Source organism: Protopterus annectens, chromosome 4.part0 (assembly GCF_019279795.1).
Source record: "Protopterus annectens isolate FY-2018-M chromosome 4.part0, PAN1.0, whole genome shotgun sequence".
Lineage (NCBI taxonomy): Eukaryota > Metazoa > Chordata > Ceratodontiformes > Protopteridae > Protopterus > Protopterus annectens.
The window spans coordinates 1,420,777,847-1,420,790,598 of NC_056733.1; the positions used below are offsets into that span (position 1 = coordinate 1,420,777,847).

Consider the following 12,752-nt stretch of genomic DNA (forward strand, 5'->3'; position numbering starts at 1 on the left):
TTCCTGTAATCACGGCTGCACAGGTAAAAACTACACTTTCCAAAGCCAGGAACACAGCATCCATGGGACCAGACAACATCCCAGGCTGTGTTCTACACGAACTACAGAACGAACTGGCACCACACCTAAGTACCATGTTCAGTCATAGCCTCACCTCAGGCTTTGTGTCTGCTGAATGGTGCACAGCGACGGTTATCCCACTACTCAAGGGGGGAGCCACCATGGATCCCAGGAACTAGCGACCTTGGTAATCTCCAAACTCTGGACCCCATTTGTAAAAGGCAGATCACGTCTCCTAAACCTGATAGACTTCTTTGAAGCAGTCACCAAAGCCGTAGACAAGGGTAAGGTGGTTCGCACAGCCTATCTAGATCTTGCCAAGGCTTTCGACACCATCCCCCACTCTGGAATTATAGATAAACTCGGTAAACTAGGTATAAATCCCTATATCACAAGATGGGTTGCCAACTGGCTCACTGACAGAACCCACACTGTGAAAGTAGCAGCTTCCAAATCCGACTTCAGACCAGTGGAGTACCACAGGGTTCAGTCCTGGGTCCTGTCCTGTTAGCCTGTACTTCAGGGAAGTAGATACCAAATAGCCTGTACTTCAGGGAAGTAGATACCAAACACAGGTGGTCTTTGGCTAATGACGTTCACAGATGACTACAAACTAGGAGCCATAATCGAAACTACTAACGATGTTGACATCCTACAAAAGGGCCTCACTGAGACAGAGGCCTGGTGTCAAAGCCATGGCCTCAAGCTCAATGCCAAAAAGTGCATGGTCATCCCCTTTGGTAAAAACTCTGTACCCATGAACTACAGCATAGGTGGTAGTATACTTAACACCGAAAGTGTGATAAGAGACCTTGGGACACAGGTGGACAGTAGTCTCTCCTTTGATAATCACATTGTCACAGTAGTCTCTCCTTTGATAATCACATTGCCACAGTAGTCAGGAAATCCTTCTACGTGGCACTTCTCATCACAAAAGGTTTCTCATGCAGAAAAAAATAGGTCATTGTTCCCCCTCTACTCCTCACTCATTAGATCCATTCTAGAGTACAACGCCCCTTTTGGTATGTACCTCACAAGACATCTACAGCAACTGGAAAGGCCGCAGAAATACCTCACAAAGAGGATTACCGGCCTCAAACACATGCCCTACACAGAGAGTCTCAAAAAACTCCAGCTTTACTGCGTCGCATATCGCCTACTCAGAGGTGATCTCTGCCTAACATACAGAGCTGTTGGACATGCTCCACTTAAAGAAATTCTAATCCCTCCGAGCTACACGCTCTAGGGACCTTAAACCTTGTCACCACAATAAGCAGAACATGCTGGAGGGATAGATTCCTGTCCCAGAGACTTCCCATACTCCGGAATAAACTACCTATCTATATCAAACAAAGCTCCTCATTAGCACTTTTCAAGAAAAATCTTTGATTGGATGGGTAATAGGAAATTCACCCCGGGGATCACTTCTGTGTCTGCTCGATAGTGGCACAGGAAAATAAATTTCTTGGGTGGCAAAAGCCAGGGTACCTTTTTGGCTGAGCTTGTATAGGCCCCCAGGGCCGATAGCCTAGTTACCTACCTTTGAGCCTTGGCTAAAAAAGGTAATATGGGGACAGCAAGAGCCTTGGCCAGTATTCAGAAGCATACGGGCGACAGGTGCAATCCCATCTGTAGCGACGCAACGAGGCTAGTCTATCATGTCATCACAGGCAGACAGAGACTGGATCCCCTTTGACACCAGAAGCTCAGCCAATTGTTGAAGTTTATTGTCTTTCTGTTATATTGCAGTACATGATCATAGAGCTACTATATATCTCTTGTCATGTTGTCCTGGGAGGTATGTCTCAGATCATTCACACTGACCTATACAAAGAGCACGTCATATATGTACCTTTTCTGGAGTGGTGTAAGTGCTTGTGTTATGTGGTGGATCATGGCACCTGACAAGACAGTTGACAGTAACCTTTCCCTTGTCCAGCCGAGTGAGTGGAACATCTGTGTGCCTGACTATGGAGTCACCTATTACTAGTGTGTTGGGTATGCTGTTTTGCCTTGGGGCCTGTTGTGAGGTACACTGCTTTGGTGTATTATGTGTTTTCTGGCATGTGCTTGGAGGTGCATGTTGCTTGCTTGTGTGCTTAGGAGGACACAGTCTTTTTCAGATTAATATTTGTATTCTCCGAGTATGTTAATTGTGTTTTGCTGGTGCTTATATTGTAGGTCTATGTGAGACTGTTGGTGTTGTGGTTGTATGACCCTACTCCTCTTGACTGTATTGTCCAGTATTGGGTTGACAGAGCTTAGCCACCGGTTTGACCCTGTGTGTGCCAGCATGTGGTGAATCGATCCATATATGATATGGTCATGGCCTATGCATACAGTACACTCACAATACACCTAGTATGATAAGCCTGCTGAGGTTAGCAAATGTGAAAAATACCTTTGGGCAAACTGTCAGCAAGTAATGTTTGTATTGTATCCTGTAACTCCATATTGCTTGCTGAAGTGTAAAGACATACTTAGTTTGGATTAAGAACCCCGCACTTGCCAAGTGTGTGTGTTGTGTGTGTGTTGTGTGTGTGTTGTGTGTGTGTTGTGTGTGTGTTGTGTGTGTGTGTTGTGTGTGTCTGTCTGTCTCTCGCTGGGGAGAGAGCAACCTTTTTGGCGACTACTCAGACCCCTTAAAAGTGGTATACTCATCTTTGTCAAGTCTGATGATGTCACCATCCTACAAATATACCTGTGGAAAAGTGAAATCCCAGTAATGTGTATAGCGCGTTGTGTAAATGCGTAGTGCTGTACTATCATAATGTAGTTTGGAAGGAGTTTGAATCTCGCACTTGCTGACTGTGTGTGTTCCAGGTGTGTGTGTGTGTGAGACACCGTTGGTCAATGTGGAGTGAGTTTTGATTTTTCTAGTGTATTACACATGTAAGGTAGCTGTGTGGCAAAGCCATATACGTACATGTGACCTAAATTATTTCATAGGTGAGTGCTCTGCTTTCTCCATGAAAGCATCTGTTATCTTTGCCAGAGCATGCTGGCGCTTTCCAGACCTTAGGTCACTTCTGTATGCTCGTGACAAGCTTAGCTACTGCAGTGATCCCTGGGCTCTGTCTTCTGTTTCACATCCACTCATCACGGTTTCTGTTGTAGAGTGTGTGTGAGGGTTTATGATTGAGGTATATTTGAATCCTGTTCCAAAGCAAGCAAAGTCTGGCAAAGATGACTAATCATTATAGGTGTGCAACAACCTCTGTGGATCTGCATGCAAACCCTTTATTGCTTATGTGCTCCACAGGGGGATTTCCAAAAACCTTTAGTAATGTGATTATCAAAGGAGAGATGACTAAACACATGGCTCTATGTATACATTAGTACCTGTTCCACATTTTGGGGGCTACTACCTATGTGGTACTCTGGGGATACTTTGTTTTCTAAAAGTGGGTAACTATGCTTTCTTTGACACTTATAGCTTTACAGCATGAGTTTGACACCAGGTATCTGTCTATGATACCCTTTTGGAGGATGTGTGTGTCATCTGGAGAATAAAGTATAGCCCACAGTATGCATTTTCATCAAATGTGGGCAGACATATCCCTACTGTGTTTGTCTGTACCTAAGAAAGCTATATGCCAAACGGGAGTGGTCCCAGGACTGAGTGCAGGTGAATACCACTTGTTACTGGTATAGAATTGTACATGGAGGCTGCAAATGTTACTGTGTGTCCTACATATGTGTGTCAGTTGTTAATCCATCATCTAGCAATTGTTTATGGTTGGTCTGTTGAGGTTATGTATAATACCAGAATGTGGGATGGGTATGAATTGCTGGTGAGCTATAGCTTGGCTGTGTGGACCTCCCGTCCCTCACCTATAGCCTTGTTAACTGGCTTGAAGTCTACTAGGTGTAGGAGCCATGATCTGGCCTTTAGAGAACCTAAGTGGGTATGGTGCAATGTTTGCAGGTTTATAATGTCTCTGTTAATGAGTTCCATAATGCTGTGCTCCATAGCCTTCCAGATAACATTTCTCTGGCTTATAGGGTGAGAGTTTCCAGGATCTGTTTTAGTTCTACCCTTAATCAATTTATGTTAACATTTGCACTGGGTGTGACGAGGGTGGACAGGATTAGGAATAAGTATATTAGAGGGTCAGCCCAGGTTTTAAGGTTAGTAGACCAAGCCAGATAGTCAGGATTACGTTGGTTTGTACATGTGCTGAGGAGGGATGCAGAGTATGTTGTGAAATAGTTGCTAAGGATGAAGCCGCCAGGTAACAGGAAAAGAGGAATGCCTAAGATGAGGTTTATGGCTGTGGTGAGAGAGGACATGCAGATGGATGGTGTGACAGCGAAAGATGCAGAGGGCAGGAAGAAATGGAAACAGATGATCTACTGTGGTAACCCCTAATGGGAGCATCCGAAAGAAGAAGACGTTGTAGCTCAACCCTTGTGGACTGTGAACACCATTACCGTGCTTCATTCCACAAGTATGTAACCTGTATAGAGGCTGCATCTGGACAGAGTGTTTAGGTGAGTGGTGACTTCATATGTCAGCTTGTATATGACACAGCCAGGGACACTGTCCAGTACCATTGCCACTGTGGTTTGGACTGTGGTAAAGAGATGTTTTAACTTGTGTCTGTGAATCATCAGGTTTTACATTCTTCAGGTCTGGAAATGTGGCCCTTGTGTAACGACAGGGTGGTGAAATCCGCATTCAAACTGTCTGACAAGAAATTGATAATGTCAGTCAGATGAGTGTACTTTGTGACCATTTACATTAACTGTGACCCACTCTGAGATTTGACTCGCTCTGAGATTTCCCCTGTAGATTATAAACAACACTAAAGAAAGGTTTAGTGTTGTCTTTGGAATCCATGTACATGAAGACAGTGCACCTCCACCATGTTCACAAATGGACACCTGCAAACGTGTGTTGCACACACCCCACACTTGCTGTCCACTGTATAACGCATGCTGACGCAACTACACATAGCCAAGTGGCACATGGGCAAACAAAACAGAATTGGAATAAACACTGGTGAAAACAATACAGCATTGCTAATTACAGCTTTAATGCATCATGCCTGCTCAGCTACACCTTCAAGGATATCATTACACTTTACCGCTGACATGCTACACATCCAACCATTGCTATACTTTATTAAAGTCACCCTGTGCATCAGCACCATGTTAGCCTGTTCCTGCATCAATGTTACAGATGACAGGAGGTGGCACATGTTTCATCATATGCACAGGGTGTGTTTTTGGTTTGCCAGAGGCCTACACTGAGCCACACAATCGACATGTGTGAGTGTGTGTGAGGGCCATGAGTACTGTTATGGGCCAATGTTGATGTCATGTGTGCGGGTATGTGTTTGCCCTAGGTTTCTGGTTTATGTGTGTGTCTGCATGCACACAGTTCCACCATGTGGCTGCCATATATGGGGATTTGTGAGACCACTACCGACTGTACCTGGCAGGCTTTACAGATCACCATCTCTGGCCATGGATACGGAACCTGTGCCTGGCAGGGGTGCTACAGACTGTTTCTGATACTAATCCAGATTGGGTACTATCCGAAGAGGTTGACATATGTCCACTGGATCCAGGTCCCTGCTGGGGCTGGCCAGAGCCATATTAACGTGGTCTGCTAGTACAGTCTATGGACAGCCCCCCCCCAACATTGCTGGGGCTGGTACTGGCACTATGGGAGCGGCTGTGACTTGCAGGACATCCACGGCGACCTCCAGCTGGTGATGTTTCTGGCATACGTCCACGTCGACGTCTACTGTCCCACACTGTCCTGGTACATGGACATGACATTGTGGAGGATATCCAATGTCTCACCCCAACGTCTATCACTGACCTCCATGTAGTTACATATGGCACCTGCTAGGTCACGGATACTGTCATTTACAGAGGTGTTATGAGCCCTCTGTGCCCTTAGCCCCTGTCTGTTGTACTGCTCCATTTGTGTCTGTGCCTCCATGACGACCTGGAACATGTGTGTGGTAGAAAGAGGTGTGGCACGTCTGCCAGGGGCATGATGACCAGCAGTGCTCTGACGAGAGCCCTTGGGCATCTGCCTATGTGGTACCGTTCCAGACATCTGGCTGTGGCTGCTGTGTCCTGATACATGTGCCATAGATACCACACTGTCCTGGCTATTGCCAACCGTGCACTATCCCTCAGCTAAGGGCAATGGTGGTGATGTATGTACAGGCAGTATGACTGTGTGCATGGATGGGGTGGAGACTTATGTACTATCAATTGGTGGCCCAACAACAGACCCCGACAACCCTGCCTGTGCCTCAACACACCTATCTTCATCATCACTGTCTGTCTCAGTGACATCAGGTTCCCTGCTGTACTGAACCAGCCCCACCTTGCCACCTGTGAGAGGAAAACAGGAAACACACTTTAAGACCTGAACATGACTTCAGACCACATGCGCACACACACACACACACACAACTACACTCCTCCCGAAAGCATCACACAACACCAGCAATCACAGAACATACACAATAGCATGTGATGGTGGGGTACAGTATCACAAGTAAAACAGTCGTATATCACACATGTCCACATCCAGGACATGTGTTGCTCAACAGCATGCAGTGCAAGTGTAGTCAGTCCTTGTTACTAACAGTATACATGGCTTTGATGCATATGTTTTATTAGGCGATGGCCCTCCCCCTGGAACACAATGCATACATGGACACAACATTGCTGTGCAGGTATTCATAACCCTGTGATGTACTGTGCACCATAACTCTTAGGTGTACATACCATTGCTGGATGTGTATCTGTGTGTCAGATAGGTATCCAATGCTGATTACAGCCTCTGTGTCTTTAGCAAATAATTGTGGACACATTTTTAGCACGTGCATGATGAGTATTCACACACCATCAGTAGTGCATGGATAATCGATGGAATACCATTCGGCCACATACCCAATGTACGGTACTTTATGGTGAGTGTACATCATATTGTGGACATGCCAGTCTCATACATGACATGGCATGCTAAAACACAACTGCATATTTAAACACTACACATACCCAATATGTGTCATATGACCTAGCCACTCAATAGCATCACAAGACATGTGTGTCAGTTGTGCAAATGGTGATTGGTATTCATACTGTTTACTGTTTAGAGGTGCATGTGTGTGCACACATGCATCATTATGGTGTGTAGCAATGACAGCTATGTGTAGTACTGTGGTTACAATAACTGGATGGGGCATAGTACCATATGTCATCCTCATGAAGCATCAGGTGGTCACTCAAGGCTACAAATGTTTCACAAACCAGCAATAATCATGCTGTGCTGGAACTGTACTACCTTGGCTATATTCATCATTTCACAACCAGTTGTTACGTGAGTTTGTAAGGAGGCCAGTAAGGAGCATTCCCGGACATGAATGTGTAGTGTGTTGCAGAGTGTTTAAATGCCCCAGGATAGGCCTCTACCCCTCTGGTATATTATGTGTAATGTGTGGATAAGATTTTGGATACTGGAGTGTATCTTTACAAAGGGTTTGGGAATCCTTTGTGTGTAGCATGTTAAAATGCTCTGTGTATGACATAGATGTGTATGTTATGTGCATGTTGAGTATCAACTGTGCCTATCCAATGGTCACTACAGTCCAGCCACATTTGTTTGAGATGGTCTGGGTATTGCATGTGTTTGAGGCAGCTAATCACATTAGTGAGATGTGCGTGCTCTTATACCAAACATGCACAGCATGCATTATGGGTAGGTGTGTTACATGTGTACATGGCCTACACCTTAACTATGACTTGCACTTTTTATTTACAATAATAAATGCAGAACACACTCACCAGCATACACACACACGGTCCACACTGTTGTAAGTCCCTGGACCTCACAGCTGAACTGTTGGTCCTTGCTGCAACACAAACAGGTGTCACACATGAGCACAGACTAACATTAGGAGGAGTATATATGGCAACAGATGCTAGATAAGCATACTAGACTGCTACATCAGCTGCCAATGCTAAGCTACACTTTAATATGACTATCATGCATGTGTTCTGTCACACCCATGTTTATATAATGTCAGCGCTAATCCCCCCAACAGCCATTGGCCACACTACTGTACAGAACACAGATAACATGTTTCAGATCTTTGACATTTAATGCTGAGCTACACATTTCACAAGTATGTCCCACTGCCCACAGGTACACACAGTATTGTTCATAGCAGTAGTTAAGCAGAACATCTGTGCTTAAAGAAGTACTGCTGCCACATATGAATGTTTCACATTATGTAGACTATTCTTCAGCAACATCTACTACATGCCAGTAAATACATGTGTCACATACCTTTCCTTTGTATAATTTGGTAATATTTCTTTTTCCTTTTCTCTGTCTCTCTCTTGTCAGTCTCTGCAATAGAGTGATTGAGTTTGTTGGCAGAGATTGCAGCCTGCTTTTTTAGGAATTTGCACATGAGCATGTGATGGCGTCTGCACCAATTAGTGGCCACCATTTGCTAATTGCATGCAGCCTGCTGTATAGTAATTGCAGTAATCACGGTCATAGCAACCCAGTACTATAAATTGCTGACTCGTGTAGGTGTAGCCCTTTCAGCTTTCCAAGATGGAGGTCATCCTTATTTGGTGTGGACATCATTGTTTAAGACAGAAGGTTGGTATAGTTCTTATATCAGAAGCCAGGGGTGTAGCCAGAGATTTACATTTTGTACTCTGACCCAATGTTGCTCCTTCAGTACCCACTTGTCAGTGTAGAAATGTACTCACCCCTCAAAATGCTACCCCAAGATACATGGAAAGATGTACTTTATTTTCAACTGTTACAATTAACTGCCATACAGAGCTAGTTATAGAGATGTATTCTTTTGGCACAAGAATTGTTTGTGAACCGCTATACTGTGAATATTAATTTAGTCAGTTCTAAACAGTTTGTGCTTTTTTAGTGTTGACATTAGCACAAGCTGCTCAGAAAAACTGGACACATTTCAGTACTGTGAGTATGCTTACCTACATCCCTGGTAGACCCTGCACACACGGGTATATTCTACATTTGGGTAGGGTTGCAGATGTATAGAGAGCATAACTAGTATTGTGTGGATTTTATCTTGCTGGACTTACAGGGTTGCTGTGTACATGTTAGTTTATCAAGGCAAGTAGTCTGTCTGCGTAACTCCCAACTATGGACCTATCCACATGATAGCCAGAGAATAGCCTGTTATTTTTTGTCTGTGCACCAGACAGGTTTTTTTCAGCAATAGAGCAATGGCATTCTTACAGTTGGTTGCTACCAGTACATGGCTACATCCATTTGTATTTCAGTGTTGTATTCCTACATAAGGGTATGCTTCCGAAACTCCTTCCAATGCTATTTACACAGTGTGTAACAGCAGAAAGGCTAATATGCCTCTGTGTTTCTGCCTCTGCCAGACCTCTCAACCAATCGGGTACATATTTGAACAGACTCTGAGAAAAGTCAAGAAAAAGTCAGGGACAACAGGGACACCTTTAAAATATTAGTGCCATTAAATTGAAACATCGAGAGAATCCAAGCATATGAATTAATACACCTTTTCTGAAGTAAAAAGTGTCTAACTCTTAATTATTGTCATTATTCATTAAGTTTAATTCACCACCTTTCTGGCCAAAGTCAGTAGTTTTAGGAGGGATTCAGAGGGACAGAGCTAAAATTTGTGTCAAAATCAGGGACATCCCTGAAAATTAGGGACATTTGGGAGGTATGGCCTAACAGATATGCCAGAGTTTGTCCTGCTGTGATACTGTGTGGGGTTGTAAAGTGATGGTGTAACATTATTTTCTGCTAGAATGGCTGCTTCTCTTATCACAGTCATGTAATGTAATCGCACAACAACTGTCAACATCCACAGATCAAGATGTTCTTCGTTCCACATTGCTGCAGTCCTTACTATTGGGTAGTCCGCTGTCCAGTCGGCCCGAATACCAGAGTATATGGCTGACGTCGGTCAGGGCGCATTAGACTGACGTCAGTACGTCAGGGTACTAATGCGCATGACCGACGTCATATCCTCAGTCTTTTTTGCCGCATGGTCCGATGCAGAAGCAGTTTTGCGAGTGCAGGTTGGCGTTCTGAAATATTTCCGAAACCGGAGTTTCAGACCGAATCAGAGTTGGCTAAGTACCCGTTGGGAACATTTTGGTTTTTCTTGCCTCAGTATTTAACCGGATGTCAGAAAAGTGAATAACTGTATTTCTTGTGGGAAACGGATACCTCATAGGGATTACCATACCTTGTGTATACCTTGTTTAGGGCCTGAGCACGACGTTGTTGGATGCCGCTCTTGTGCTAGGTTTAACAAACGCACTATTAAGAGACGGTTAGACTGTGCTAGGTTAGTGTTTGGGAAGCGTTGCAATTATAAAATGCCGTCGGATGCTCCGAGGCCCGCTTCGCCCAAGAAGCGCAAGGACAAAACAGCGAAGCCTAGGGTTGATGAACCGGCAGTCCCAGACGTCGGTTCTTTAGAAGGCTCAGTGGAGCCAGAGGTTTTGCCAGGAGTTTCTATGGAGTCTCAGGCAGAGACTTTACTGTTACAGGATGTGCCTTCTCAGGAGGTAGGCCAGGCTGAGGGGCTTCTCAGGTAACTGTTCATCCCCCTCTTCCCAAGGTAGTTAGAGCCTCTCCTTCTGTTGCCAAAACTTCTTTGAGAGGTAGGCCAAGTTCAGCTTCAGTGGGGGCTTCTCCTAGCATTTCAGGTTCTGTGCCTAAGAAACATATGCTTAAAATGGCAGAAGATTTGATTACTATGATTAGAGGTTCTATGCCCTCCTGATAAGAGGCCTAGGGTGGAACCGAGTTTGATAGTTTTGAACAGTGTTCAGAGGCTTCTGAGTCTTCATGCGGAGGATTTGCAGGAGTATCCTCCTTATTCTGATTCTGATGTGGATGACTCCACTCCTACAGCTTCTCCTCCTGAGGATTTCTCATTTTCAGAGACTCTGCATTCCATGAGGGAGCACTTTAAATGGGAAGGCCAGGATTACTCTGATTCAGGAAAAGGCTTAGGGAATTCTTGTTTTGCCCCAGCATAGGCCCTTAGCTATACCTCCTGTGTTGAATGTGGTGGAAGATGTTTTGCAGAGGCTTCCTGAACCCTGATTCTTTGCCTCCTGCTCCTGTTAAACCTGATAGGTACTATAGGGTGCCTGAAGCTCATAAGTATCTTTTAAGAGTCCTAGGGCAGACCGAAACTGTTTCTCAGGGACCTAAAGGAGTTAAGGCCTCTGTGGTTAAAAACCCTGTTCCCACTGATAAAGAGGCAAGGGCTTTGGATAGATGGGGAAAGAAAGTGTATACTTCTTCCACTTTAGCCATGAGGGCGTTGAATTGTCAGTTTCACATGCTTAAATATCAAAATTATCTCCTTTCACAACTGAAATCTAAGGTGGATGCTTTGGCGGAAGGTATTGAGTGTAAAGAGTTGCTGGATTTAGTTCATGTGTCTGAACAAGTGGGTAAGCATTCTTTGCAATGTGGTTTTGATGCTGTACAGGCCTCCTCGAGGGTGGCTGCCACTAGTTCTGTTCTTCGCAGGCATGCCTGGTTGAGGGATCAGAATTTAGCTGAGCATGTTAAGACAAGGATTTTGGATGCTCCTTTACAGTCTGATGTGTTGTTTGGTTCTCCTGTGGAAGCAGTTTTAAAGAAAATGGAGGACAAAGCTAAGTCTATGCAAACTGTTAAAGATTTTTGCAGGTGCAGCCACCAGTTTAGTAGAAATTGGCCTACTAAGGGATGGACATATCCTGCTTATGATTCCCAGTCTAGGGGTAGGTCTAGACGTGGTAGGGGCAGAGCTCAAGGTTCTTTTAGGCCTAGAACAGGAGTTCACCTGCTCAGACTTCTGGTGAGGGCAGGGGTCAGTCCTTTCGTAAACAGACCCAATGACCTGCCTTTTCAGCTGCCAGTAGGTTCTCGTCTGGCAGCTCCTTTAGGAGGAAGACTGTCTCTTTTCAAAGGAAATTGGGATTTAATTACTCAAGACAGATGGGTGTTGGATATCATTCACCACGGTTACCGGTTTTATTTCCATACATTGCCCCCTTTCAAAGGCATGCCAGATGTTCCTCCTCCACAAAGGAAAGAGGCTCACAAGCAAATTTCTCTGTTACTCCAAATAGGGGCCATTCAGCCAGTCCCTGTATCAGAAAGGGGCCTAGGATTTTATTCTCGCCTGTTCCTAGTACCAAAGAAGGGGAACACGTGGAGACCAATTTTGGATTTATCTATCCTCAACACTTATCTGGACATTCCCAAGTTCAAGATGTTGACGTTACAACAGCTTTTACCTCTGCTGGGCAAAGATCCCTGGATGGTAACTTTAGATCTCAAGGAAGCTTACCTTCATGTGCCTATAAGACTAAGTTGCAGGAAGTATCTGCGTTTTCGAGCTGGAAATTCTCATTATCAGTTCTCTGCATTGCCCTTTGGCTTATCTACTGCGCCCAGAGTATTCACAAAGGTTCTGGCTCCAGTGATAGCTTACTTCAGGCTAAAAGGAATTCAAATCTATCCTTATTTGGACGACTGCCTGATTCTGGCTCAAGAAAAGGAAGACCTCCTACAACATCTGGAATATGTTATAGCAGTGCTAAGATGCCTAGGGTATTCTGTGAACGAAATAAAGTCCAGTCTAGTACCCTCTCAAGACATGTGCTTTCTG

The 12,752-nt window shown here is 44.6% G+C and overlaps 1 protein-coding gene across 1 annotated transcript in view; it reads left to right on the forward strand.

Annotated features, from left to right (window-relative positions):
- The window catches only part of LOC122799885 (cyclin-I-like), a 468,895-nt gene that overhangs the window by 52,720 nt on the left and 403,423 nt on the right, over positions 1 to 12,752 (forward strand). The window lies entirely within an intron of this gene.